Genomic DNA, 12,479 nt, shown 5'->3' on the forward strand with positions numbered 1-12,479 from the left:
CAAATAATAGGCTTCAGATTTTCAGGGTGTAGCTGAAACCATGTTGTTGATAATTTCTTGATAGGAGTTTCAGTATATCAAAGAATAAGGGCTCATGCACACTAACATTTTCTTTCCTTGTCTGTTCCGTACCGTATGCGGAGCCATTCTTTCAATGGGTCCGCAAAAAACGGAAGTTACTCCGTGTGCATTCCATTTCCGTATGTCCGTTCCACAAAGAAATAGAACATGTCATATTATTGTCCGCATCCCGGACAAAGGATAGTACTGTTCAATTAGGGGCCAGCTGTTCCGTTCCACAAAATACAGAATGCACACAGAAGTCATCCGTATTTTTTGCGGATCCGTTTTTTTGCAGACCACAAAAATAGCATACGGTCATGTGCATGAGCCTTAAGTCGGCAGTCCTCAACTGATAGATCATAATCCAAATTCCACAGATCTGCAGTCGTATATGCATTGGAGGAGGGCCGTATCAGTGTCAAGATATGGTCTATGGCCAGGGCAAACAAAGTGATGAGGATTTGGGAGCAGTAAAAATATGTTTTTTCCTTTTTTTATATCTGGTCAGAATTAATTTAAGAGGCTGATCTGACCTTGAGACTAATTAATTTTAAAAGTCTGAATGAGCTTGTAACAAAGCACTGCTGAGTGACCTCTTGTCCAGTAGATGGCACCAAAATCCAGGTCAGGAAATGTGGCTGGTAAAGGAAGAAGTCTGAGAGGTGGAAGGAGGCATCCATGGGCAGAAGGAAGAGGAGGGGAATTCGGCCAGAAGGAGGCTTGAGCAAGCCAAGAGTATGTTGTTGTGCATTACTGTTGACAGAGACTGAGGCCATTTAGGGCTGCAAAGTAAAGAGCAAGGGATTTGCTCAGTGCTTCAGTGCTCCAGTGCAAAAGAACAGAGACACAGCCAGTGCGTGAGGTCTTAGTACACATGTGGATGGAGAGAGAGTCTCCCGTCCCACAAGAGCACTGCCGGAGAGACAGTCACTGCCAAGAAGTACTAATGCATCACGTTTGGTTAATTGTCTCTAAGCAAAATCTTCAATAAAGTTCTGCTAATGTCCAGTGAAGTCATGTTGGTTGCTAATATACAAAATTTGATTAGTGGTGTGATCTGTTGTCGGGATTACTTTGTTTTATCTCAGTAACAAATAATAAATGTTGATTTAATAGTTATACAAAGTTTGGGAAATATTAACAAGACAACATCTTTACTGGTGTTTGGCCAGGCTCACATCATGAAATGCAAGCGGGTGTGGACCCACTGTGCCACCGACTGGCTGTACTCTGGAGGGGTATAACTAAGCAACTACCTGGTCTTCACCAGAGCCTCTGATGGTGAGGATTGGCTTGAGCCGTTTGGGTAGTTGGCAGGTGCCACTCCTGAGCAGTTCCCGAGTCAGTGGCAGCTGACGAGGAGGTCAGAGTACCCGGTGAAAGCATTGAGGGGACGTGTGTGGCCAGGAGGGACAGCGATCAAGAAAGGTCAGTAAACGAAGTCCGAGGTCAGAGGCAGGCAGCAAACAGGCAAAGTGCAGGAGTTCAATAAGCACAGTCCGGTACACCATAAAGCAGATAAGAGAAACACCTTTGCACATGAAGCTAGAGACCATGAATTGCTCAGGCATCTTCCTGTGGTAGGAATCACCTTTAAATACCTCCTGCAATCCAGCCATAGGGTGTGTATGTGCTGCTTCATAGGTGAAGAGAGACACCCTTGCAAGCTCAAACACCAGTACAAGTCTCCAGCAGGAAGGAAACTCTAGCATGGAACACAGATGCCATAGTTAAGCTATCTGCTGCCTGCGCTTTTCAGCACGGCGGCAGGGAAAGAGGGAGCCCGGCGCCCTTGCCCGCGGTTAGGGGCAGCAACGCCGGCACGAACCACTGAGCTAACTCATCACAGTTTAGTTTTCCATTCTTCTGATCTGTCAGAAGAACAGAAAATAAAAAAGTTCATGGATGCTGTATTTTGAGCATCCATTGTACTTACTTTGCTCTTGTTTTAGTCAGTCATCTGAGATCCGTTACTTTTGATGGGGAAGAAGTGCTTTGTTGAAGACTTCTACTCCCATCAAAAATAACGCATCTCAGATGGAACTGACTAAAACTGGAGGCATTTATCATACCCACATGCAAGTTTCCTGGTGTAAAAAGTTGAAAATAAAGGGTCTGAGATCACATACAGTTACAGGGCAGGGTCGCCGAATGCTAAGTCACATAGAGGGAGATTTATCAAAACTGGTGTAAAGGAAACTGCATTAGGATACTTTCACATATCCGATTTGGTTTCAGGTTTTGAGATCCGGCAGAGGATCTCAAAACCTGACCACAATAGTTCCATTTTTTCCCCCTGCATTCTGAATGGAAAGACGCATATGTGAAAGTAGCCTTAGTTGCCCATGGCAACCAGATTGAGCCTTTTATTTTCCAAAGGAGCCCTGAAAAATTAAATTAAAGTTGGGATCTGATTAGTTGCGATGGGCAACTATGCCAATTTTCCTTTACACCAATTTTGATAAATACCCCCCATAGTTTATAAAAGTCACCAGAGATCTGCTGATTGTATAACTGTAGAGCTCCAAACCACCTCTGGCATTAACATCAGCACAAAAACTGTGTGCCAGGTTTTTCATGGCATGGGTTTCCATGGCTAAGTAGCTGGATACAAGCCTTACATCACCAACCACAATGCCAAGTATGATGAAGCTGCGTAAAGCATGCCGTCACTGGACTCTGGAACAGTGAAAATGTCCAGAGTGACAAATAACATTTTTCTATCCAGCAGTCTGTTGGACCAATCTAGGTTTAGTGAATGGCAGGAGAATGTTACTCACCTAACTGCATTGTGCCAACTGTAAGGTCTGGTGGACGAGGGATAATACTATGGGGTTGCTCTTCAGGACTGGTATATATGCCTTTGTTCCAGTGAAGGGAAATCTTAATGTGTCAGTATATCAAGACATTTTAGACAACTGTATACTTCCAACTTTGTGGAAACAGTTTGGGGAAGGTCCTTCCTGTTGAGTGTGCATGCACAATGCAATGTCCATAAAGACATGGGTGAATTTGGTGTCTTAAGAACTTGACTGGCTCCCACTTCAAACACCTTTGAGATGAACTAGAATGGAGATTGTGAGCCAGGCCTCTCTTCCTACATCAGTGTCTGACCTCATGCATGTTTTTTTGGAGGAGTAAAAATTTCCCCAGACACATTCCAAAATCTTATAGAAAGACTTCCTAAAAGAACAGACACAGTTTTAGCTGCAAATGGAGGCCAGCTCCATATTAATCCCTATGGATTTGGTTCCTGTACTGTAGTTGTTATGTCCTGATAGTTTTGTCCATGTTGTGTACAAGCCTGCAACTCTATTGTGTTGCAAGGGTATTTTTAAGAACGGATTGGTTCTGTCTTTAATTCGGTCTCTTTTTATATCACCTTCTATACTCTGTGTAATTATAGTTAGATAACCCCCATTGTGCTTATCTCAGAGACATGCATGCTGCACAGTGGACATCCTTGGGCTGAAGGGCATATTGCTACTCTGTATGTGATTTGTCTGTTTTAACTTATATTTAATCACACTTAGTAAATATATGTATTCACTTAGCCTGCGTAAGCTTATTCATTCTAAAATCTTTTGAATTCACGTTTTAAAACATCTATGAACAGCTATGTCTATGTTTTCCTTGCGTCGGTGTTGTGCCAAATTTATTTATTGCAAAAGGTGAAATCCACACAAAAACCCAGACACCACTGACATTCACAACAGGTCAATTTCTGCATGGAAAAAAAAGCTAAGTGTACATGAGATAGGACAAATCTCATTCACTTTGTTGGCACTATTTTACACCATGTCCACAAAACTTTGCACAAAAAACAAACAAACAAAAAACTTAATTCACAATGTGTGCAAGTAGCCTAAGAGTTACTCTGGTTAGATATACAAGCCAGTAAAAATCGGAGCCACATTGTAACCTCATTAGTTTTATAATGTGTACTGTACTATTTTACTGTACATTTATCTTATTGTATATGGCAATTCATACTTTCAGTTCCTTAATTTATGCAGATTATGTTTAATCATTGCATCCTATTCACCCAATAACAGAAATAAATCTATCAGTACAGGGTTCAACACACAAAAAGAAGAGGTTCCACTTGTTTGGAATGTATTTATTTATACTCTTTATCCCGAAATCCAATAAACACTGAGTGCAGCAGATAAACATAGATATATTTATATATTTATTATATATGAAGTAGAACAGAAATATAAAATCCAGAAAAAACAGAGCAGAATTACACAGATGCAGGCTTGGCCTGCTAATATCAAACCCACAAGACTATTTTTGCCAGCTAGGCACCAATTTCTGACACACGATATTGATATTTTTATACACATACCATTGAAATAAGACAAAAAACCCCATTCCATGCAAGAAAATAAAATACATATAATATTTTAACATGGTAAATACAAAATACATTTTCATTTGTTTTTGTTTTTTAATGGAGGCACCCTTCGTTCTCAATTGATAAGAGGTGTTGAATGAAAGCATTACTACTCTTAACATTTTAATAGGGTTGGAGGGTTTTGCTAACTTTCAAATTTCTGCTGGAAAAGATCTTCGCCTACCAGCTAATGTAGTCAATGTATGTTTTACTTTTAAATCTGGTACCATTAGCAAATAAAAATAAGGTTAAAAGGTTTACTGAAATTTCTAAACCTTAGTGGGGAGAGCCATTCACTACCAGAATGTAGCATTGCATTGTGACCATTCAAGTAAATGGTAATCTGTGTAACGCACGGGTGGGCCAGGTCTGGCAAAGATGCTCCTGCAAAGTTGATCTCTGCTCTGGCTTGTAAAGAAAACCCCTTTGATTGAGGGTTTAGAAAGCAAGGAAGTGTGAAATGTGTATATGCGTATGACGTGCGCAGAAACTATTATGGATTAACAATCACTGCACATGTTTACACAGATCAATGACCGCTACTGGTCACGTTATTCCTAAATATGCAATGAGCGAGTACAACAAAAATAGTTGAAGGGTTAAATGTGTTATTTTTTTGCCATTTGTCCCAAGGAAAAAAAGCTAATATCACTAAGGCAGAAGGCATATACACGAAGTGCATCTGAATAAGACTAAGCATACAATATATGGGGGGAAAACAGCATTGCGTACAGTGCACATACAAGCATGGAGTTTGCAGGCAGCATTTGCTTTAACTTATTTCTTGTATATGACGTTAATTTCTTATACAATTACAGAATGTTGCAATTAAGCAGAGCAGCCATAAATCCTACTTCTTCATTACTGTCTTTGTAGGTTACACAGTTAAAAAGCACCAAAAGGAAACATATATTTCACAGTGTCCCATATGCACCTTAAAACAAAGCCACACACTTCAAGATCCAAGTAAATTCAGTAAAATGTGAACACTGAAGCCTAAGACTTCTCTAGTAACACAATATGCTCCTTAATACAGTACATCTTGATTCTTACAGATTCACGTTACATTTTGAAAAGGGTTGTCCAGGTTCAGAGCTGAACCCGGACATATCCATATTTTCATCCAGGCAGCCCCCCTGACAAGAGCATTTGAGCATTTCATGCTCCGATGCTCTCTTTTGCCCTGCCCTGAATCGCGCAAGGCAAAGGCATTTTCAGGAGTTCCGGTGACATACCTGGCTCTCCTTAGTGCTGCCTGGCAGAGGCTTCCGCCCAGCAGTGAGCCTGGTGATGTCACCGGCACTGATGGCCGGGCTGTAGCACTGCTCTAGCCTGGAAAACGGCTAGGGTAGCGCTAAAGCCGGCCCATCAGAGCTGGTGAGGTCACCGAACACACTGCTGGGCGGAAGCTGTATTATTGTAACATGCTCCGATGCCAACATCAGGGGGACTGCCTGGGTGAAGTTATTAATATGTCCGGATTCAGATCGGAACCCGGACAACCCCTTTAAAATTTCCTAGAACACATGGTTATACCCAAGCTACTCTAAAGTGAATATTCACCTTTTCACATCATGCTGTTTTGGGTCCAATATTCTGTGCTGATTCATTTCATAATACATCTTCAATAGGGCTGGAACTTAGTTTTTCTGATGCCAAAAAATTCTAATCTCCTAGTTAAATTATAACATTCTGGAAAGGATCAGAGACTTGCTGCATACAGACTTCTAATAGAATTCAAAGTTTACGGTATGCAGGAAATCCGGTGTATCTGCATCAGAAGAAACAATCTCCAAATCTACTGTATATAAGAATATATTATAGTGGACCCATCAGCTCTCCTGACATACAGTGCATACACAAAGTCTTCAGACCCTTTCACTTTTTTCACATTTTATGTTTTGGCCTTGTGCTAAAATAAAAAAAATAAAAAATCAAGCCTCTTCTCCCCCTCCCAATATCATTCTGCCCTCAATACCCTATAATAACAAAGTAATAACAGAATATTTGAAATCTTTGTTAATTTATGTTCAATTGGGTTTAAAGTCATGGCTCTGGCTAGGCCACTCAAAGACAGCTACAGAATTGTCCCTCAGGCTGGGTTCACACCTGAGCGTTTTACAGCGCGTTCCTACGCGCTGTAAAACGCTCAACAGGCAAGAACCAATGATTCCCTATAGGCATGGTTCTCACCTGAGCGTTTTACAGCGCGTACGAACGCGCTGTAAAACGCCCTACGCCCCAAGAAGTACAGGAGCTTCTTTGGGGCGTATGGTTGCACGTTCCCGTACATAGACTTCCGGGAACGCGCGACAATGGGAGTTTGCTTGTTTCCGGAGCCGCGTATGGAAACGCCCGATGAAATCGCGCATACAGAGCGCAACAGCGTACGCTCAGGTGTGAACCCAGCGTATAAGACACTCCTGTGCTGTCTTGGTTGTGTCAGCATCATTGTCTTTTTTAAAAGGTAAATCTCGGCCCAGTCTGAGATCCAGGGCACTCTGCGTAAGGTTTTGATTAAAGGGGTTGTCTCCCTTCAGCAAATGGCATTTATCGTGTAGACACTTACTAATGTATTGTGATTGTCCATATTGCCTCCTTTGCTGGCTTAATGCATTTTTTTCATCGCATGATACACTGCTCATTTCCATTGTTACGACCACCCTGCAATCCTGCAACATTGCTTGCACACTAAGAAAAATCGCTGGCCTATGCGTTCTCCCGCAGTCCTGGGCACCTTTTCCTATAGTGTGCAAGCACGGCCACTGCTGCTTAATTGCAAGACGGCCATAACTCCTGCATACGAGCAGTGTATAAACGAGATGTAAAAAAATAAAATAAAATCAAGCCAGCAAAGGAGGCAATATGGATACAGTACATTTATAAGTGCCTTGTATTAACTTTGTCTACACGATACATGCCATTTGCTTAAGCAAGAAAACCTCTTTAAGAACATCTTGTACTTTGCTCCATTCAGCTTTTCCTCAACCCTGACCAGTCTGTGTCCCAGCCGCTGAAAAACACACCCACAGCATGATGCTGCCACCACCATGCTTCATAGTAGGGATGGTATTGGGAAGTGCCCGATTTACCCCAGACATGAGGTTTAGAATTGCGGTCACAAAGTTTAATCTTGGTTTCATCAGACCAGGTAAGGCTACTTTCACACTAGCGTTCGGGGCTCCGCTTGTGAGCTCCGTTTGAAGGGTCTCACAAGCGGCCCCGAACGCATCCGTACTGCCCTAATGCATTCTGAGTGGATGCGGATGCGCTCAGAATGCATCAGTCTGGCAGCGTTCAGCCTCCGCTCAGCAAGCGGACACCTGAACGCTGCTTGCAGCGTTCGGGTGTCCGCCTGGCCGTGCCTGGCCATGCGGAGGCAAGCGGATCCGTCCAGACTTACAATGTAAGTCAATGGGGACGGATCCGTTTGAAGTTGACACAGAATGGCTCAATTTTCAGGCTACTTTCACACTTAGAATTTTTTTTAAACTATAATGCAGACGGATCCGTTCTGAACGGATACAAACGTCTGCATTATAGGAGCGGATCCGTCTGTGCAGCCATCAGACGGACCCGCTCTGAACGCTAGTGTGAAAGTAGCCTAATCTCACAGTCTTTAAGTCCATTAGGTACTTCTTGGCAAACTCCAGACAGACTTTCATTTGTCTTTTACAGAGTAAAGGCTTCTTTCTGGCCACTCATAAAGACCAGATTGGTGGAGTGCTGAAGTTATGGTTGACCTTCTGGAAGTTTCTCCCATCTGCACACAGGATTTTTGGAGCTCAAATTGACCATTGGGTTCTTGGTCACCTCTCTTACCAAGTCCCTTCTCCCCTGTTACTTAGTTTTGTGGGGCAGTCAGCTTTAGGCCTCATGCACACGGCCGTGAGCAGTCCGTGGTAACCCGGACGGGATTACTGCTGACAGCAGGAGCGCACGGCGTCATTGGTTGCTATGACGCCGTGCGCTTCATGCCGCCGCCGCTGTACAGTGGTGTATGATCTATACGAGTGTATCACTGTACAGCAGTGGCGGCATGAAGCGCACGGCGTCATAGCAACCAATGACGCCGTGCGCTCCTGCTGTCAGCAGGAATCCCGTCCGGGTCACCACGGACCGCTCTCGGCCGTGGAACACGGCCGTGTGCATGAGGCCTTAGAAGAAGGAGTCATTGTTATTCCAAACTGATTCGATTTAGGAATTATGGACATCATTGTGCTCTTGGGAACGTTTAGTGCTGCAGAAATGTCTTGTACCCTTATTCAGGTTTGTGCCTTCACACAATCCTGGCTGAGCTCTACAGGCAGTTTTTTTTCTTCCTTCTGGCTTGGTTTTTGCTTTGATATGCAACTGAAACCTTATATAGGCAAGACTGTGTCTTTCCAGATCATTCCCAGTCAACTGAATTTACCACAGGTGGACTCCAGTCAAGGTGTAGTAACATCTTAAACATTATCAAGAGAAATTGGAGGTCCCCAGTGCTAAGTTTCAAGTGTCATTCAAGACCAAAAAGGTCTGAATACTTAAATCTATGCAAAAATGTGGGTGGACAGCACTCCTAAGTGGTGATGTGTCGGGTGCTCGTCTCCAGGAGGGGTGGTAAAAAGCCCCTAGTACAGCAGTTTGAAGAGATCCAGAAAAATAAAAAATGGAGACAGCACGTCCAAAAAAGGTGCAGAAGGTGGAATTTATTCCGGGTGCAACGTTTCGGCTATGTTAGCCTTTTTCAAGCATTGAACTTAAATCTATGCAACATTTTTTTCTGCTAAATTTCTTAAAACTCTGTTATCACTGTCATTATAAGGTACTGAGTGCAGACTGATGGAGGAAAATTACATGTTATTTTTATTTTAGCACAAGTCCTCAATATAGCAAAGTCTGAAGACGTTCCAAATGTACTGTATCTGGCTTAGTAAATTCTTGTATACCTCCATAAAATAACAGTTTCACAGAAATCTGTTTGAACTCTACATTGTGCTGAATTTCCCTCCTAGAAATTTATGAATAGGTTGATAACTGGGTGTTACCATTCCACTAGTCAAAGGAAGACCGCCTCAACATAGTACTGATTGAATGAACAGTGTCAAACTACGTTGAGAAACACCCCGAACTGTTAACACCCAGACGTCAATTTAATCATACATGTCTAGGAGGGACAACTGAAGATCTGCACAATGCAGGAAAGATGTTTCAGCAATAATATTTTATGTGGAATACAAGTATTTACTATAACAGGCATGTCAGAAGAGATTTTGAGCGTATTATTTTGGTTCTATTAAGTTTTAAAACCAAAACCTTGAACATTCATGTTGTTAAGCTTTGATATCCCATTGTTAAGCGTCAGCTGAGAAACATGTTAATTGCTAAATTGGAATGAAACTCAGGAATCTTTGGTTTAAGGTGTTCCTGGACATAAGAAAAGCTATAATAAAAATTAACAGACACTGTAGTAAAATGGAACTCAGGGACTATTGTATTGGAATATTCACATTTCTTTCCCCATGCATCTCCATACTTTAGACAAACACTGCATAGACTTCTGTGTACACATTTTATTACTTCAGCACTTTAAAGGGGTTTTCCAAAATTATTTTAATATTTGGCAGAGCGCACACGTGATCGCTGAGGCCAGTGAATCGCTGCAGTGGTCACAAATGATAAATGACATTTCCTCTGCAGGCCCAGCAGGGATCATAATGGTGATATGGGACATTTAAAAGTGTGCCCACTGCTCTGTCAAATTTAAAAAACCCTTTAAAGTCCCACCACCCAAGCAGTACCTGTTAAGAAATCTATCCTCACCTGCCAACTCTGTTCCGGCTCTGTAGCTTCTGGGCTGTCTTCACTGGATTTCTAGTCCATGGCTGTTAATTTCTGCACGGACCGTGTCACATGCGACGCTGCCAATGAGTGGCCTCCACAGTTATGTGAGAACAGTGGGGAGCAGGAAGTATACATTACTTCACTGGTAATGCTACATGGGTGGGTGGAATAACAAAAACAAAAAAACACACAACATAATATCCTGGACAACCATACAGACATCTTCAAGTTATTATGTGCAAGAACATATTAATTATAGTCTTATGTCCAGGACGACCCCTTTATTGGGATGACTTCACAAAAGAGATTTCTCTCAATCTACAGGCATACATGACCTGTAACAATGACATCAATATTATTTGAGTAAAACACTACCATATTGCACACATCGTGCTACCAACGTATTTACTGTATAAAGGATGCCTTAAAGCAAACAGTCTTAATTAAGCAAAGAACAATACAAAAAAAATATATCCTGCAACAAAAATATGAAATGCATATACAGTAAATTGAATGTATGCTGAAAAGCAATGACATAATTGCTGTTTTTACAAAGGTGTACATACTATAGGAGCATTCCAAACCATGTACCTCCTTTGGAGACCTTGAATAGAGGGGGATCTAGTCCTGGTTGACCCGAATCGCTATGCTAATGTGCGGCAACAACCTGTGCAGGACTCCTCTCAGAGAACCTTTAAGGGGTTTTCTAGCCTCAGGATAGGTCTTCAATATTAGAGTGGTGGGGGTCTGATAACCCCACTAATCAGCTCCGACATAGTAAGCAAAGCATTCTGCTTCCAGCTCAGTCAACTGTTTTGTTTCTGCTGCCAAAAGTTGATGTTGGACGTCCACTGATCTGATATTAATGGCCTATCCTGAGGACAGGTCACCAATATCTACAAACTGAAAAGCAAGGAGATAAAGAACTTGCCCAAGGGTCTTTGAATGTAAAAGGGTGAAGGAGGGAGAACTATGCTATTGTCTCTTGCATTGTAAAAGTCAGCACCATAACGAGACCCATTTTGATCTTTGCCAAGGGGACTTCATCGGTGTACACGTTATGGCAAAGTCTAATGCGCACTTTGCATTTTTATAAAATTTTGTAACCAAAACTGGGGAGAAAAAAAGTGAACACTTAAGAGATTTCCTTTATACTTTTCTCTGTAGGTTTTGCACCTGTTTAGAAAAAATAAAAAATAAAAATTGCAGCAAAACCAGAAAGCGTGAACTGGGTCAGAAAAAATAAATATGTTTTCATCTCATATTTAGTACAATTTTACAGCTGTCTGGAACTAGTTTGCTGCAATTTTCAGTTTTGATTTGCTTATGATGAATGAGAGTCAACACTATAGGTCTGTCATATAAACAGAATAATAAAAATTAAAAAAAATTAAAAAAATCACCAACATCCTAACAAACATTTAGTACTGGTTCTGTTGTAATTAATGTTTTCTGATGTCTATCTTCATAAACAGCTATAATATTAGAGTACACAGGTAGCAGAAATATTACTAGTTGTATACTAGTATACTTTCATAGTAATGGTGACCAGGAAACATTGTTAATATTACTGCGCCAGAATATAAACATAACCCTATGTATTAGCTTATTTAATCTTCAACTGAATACTATTAGGCTACTTTCACACTAGCGTCGGGGCTCCGCTTGTGAGCTTCGTTTGAAGGGGCTCACAAGCGACCCCAAACGCATCCGTACTGCCCTAATGCATTCTGAGTGGATGCGGATCCGCTCAGAATGCATCAGTCTGCCAGCGTTCAGCCTCCGCTCCGCTCAGCAAGCGGACACCCGAACGCTGATTGCAGCGTTCGGGTGTCCGCCTGGCCGTGCGGAGGCAAGCGGATCCGTCCAGACTTACAATGTAAGTCAATGGGGACGGATCCGTTTGAAGATGACACAATATGGCTCAATCTTCAAGCGGATCCGTTCCCCATTGACTTTCAATGGAAAGTCTGAACGGATCCGTTCAGGCTACTTTAACACTTAGAATTTTTTTCAAACTATAATGCAGACGGATCCGTTCTGAACGGATACAAACGTCTGCATTATAGGAGCGGATCCGTCTGTGCAGACATCAGACGGACCCGCTCTGAACGGCAGTGTGAAAGTAGCCTTAGTTGGATTTCCACATTCTGTATTTGGTGCAAATTTTTTTTTTTTTTGGTGGAATCCT

This window comes from Bufo bufo, chromosome 9 (assembly GCF_905171765.1).
Source record: "Bufo bufo chromosome 9, aBufBuf1.1, whole genome shotgun sequence".
NCBI lineage: Eukaryota > Metazoa > Chordata > Amphibia > Anura > Bufonidae > Bufo > Bufo bufo.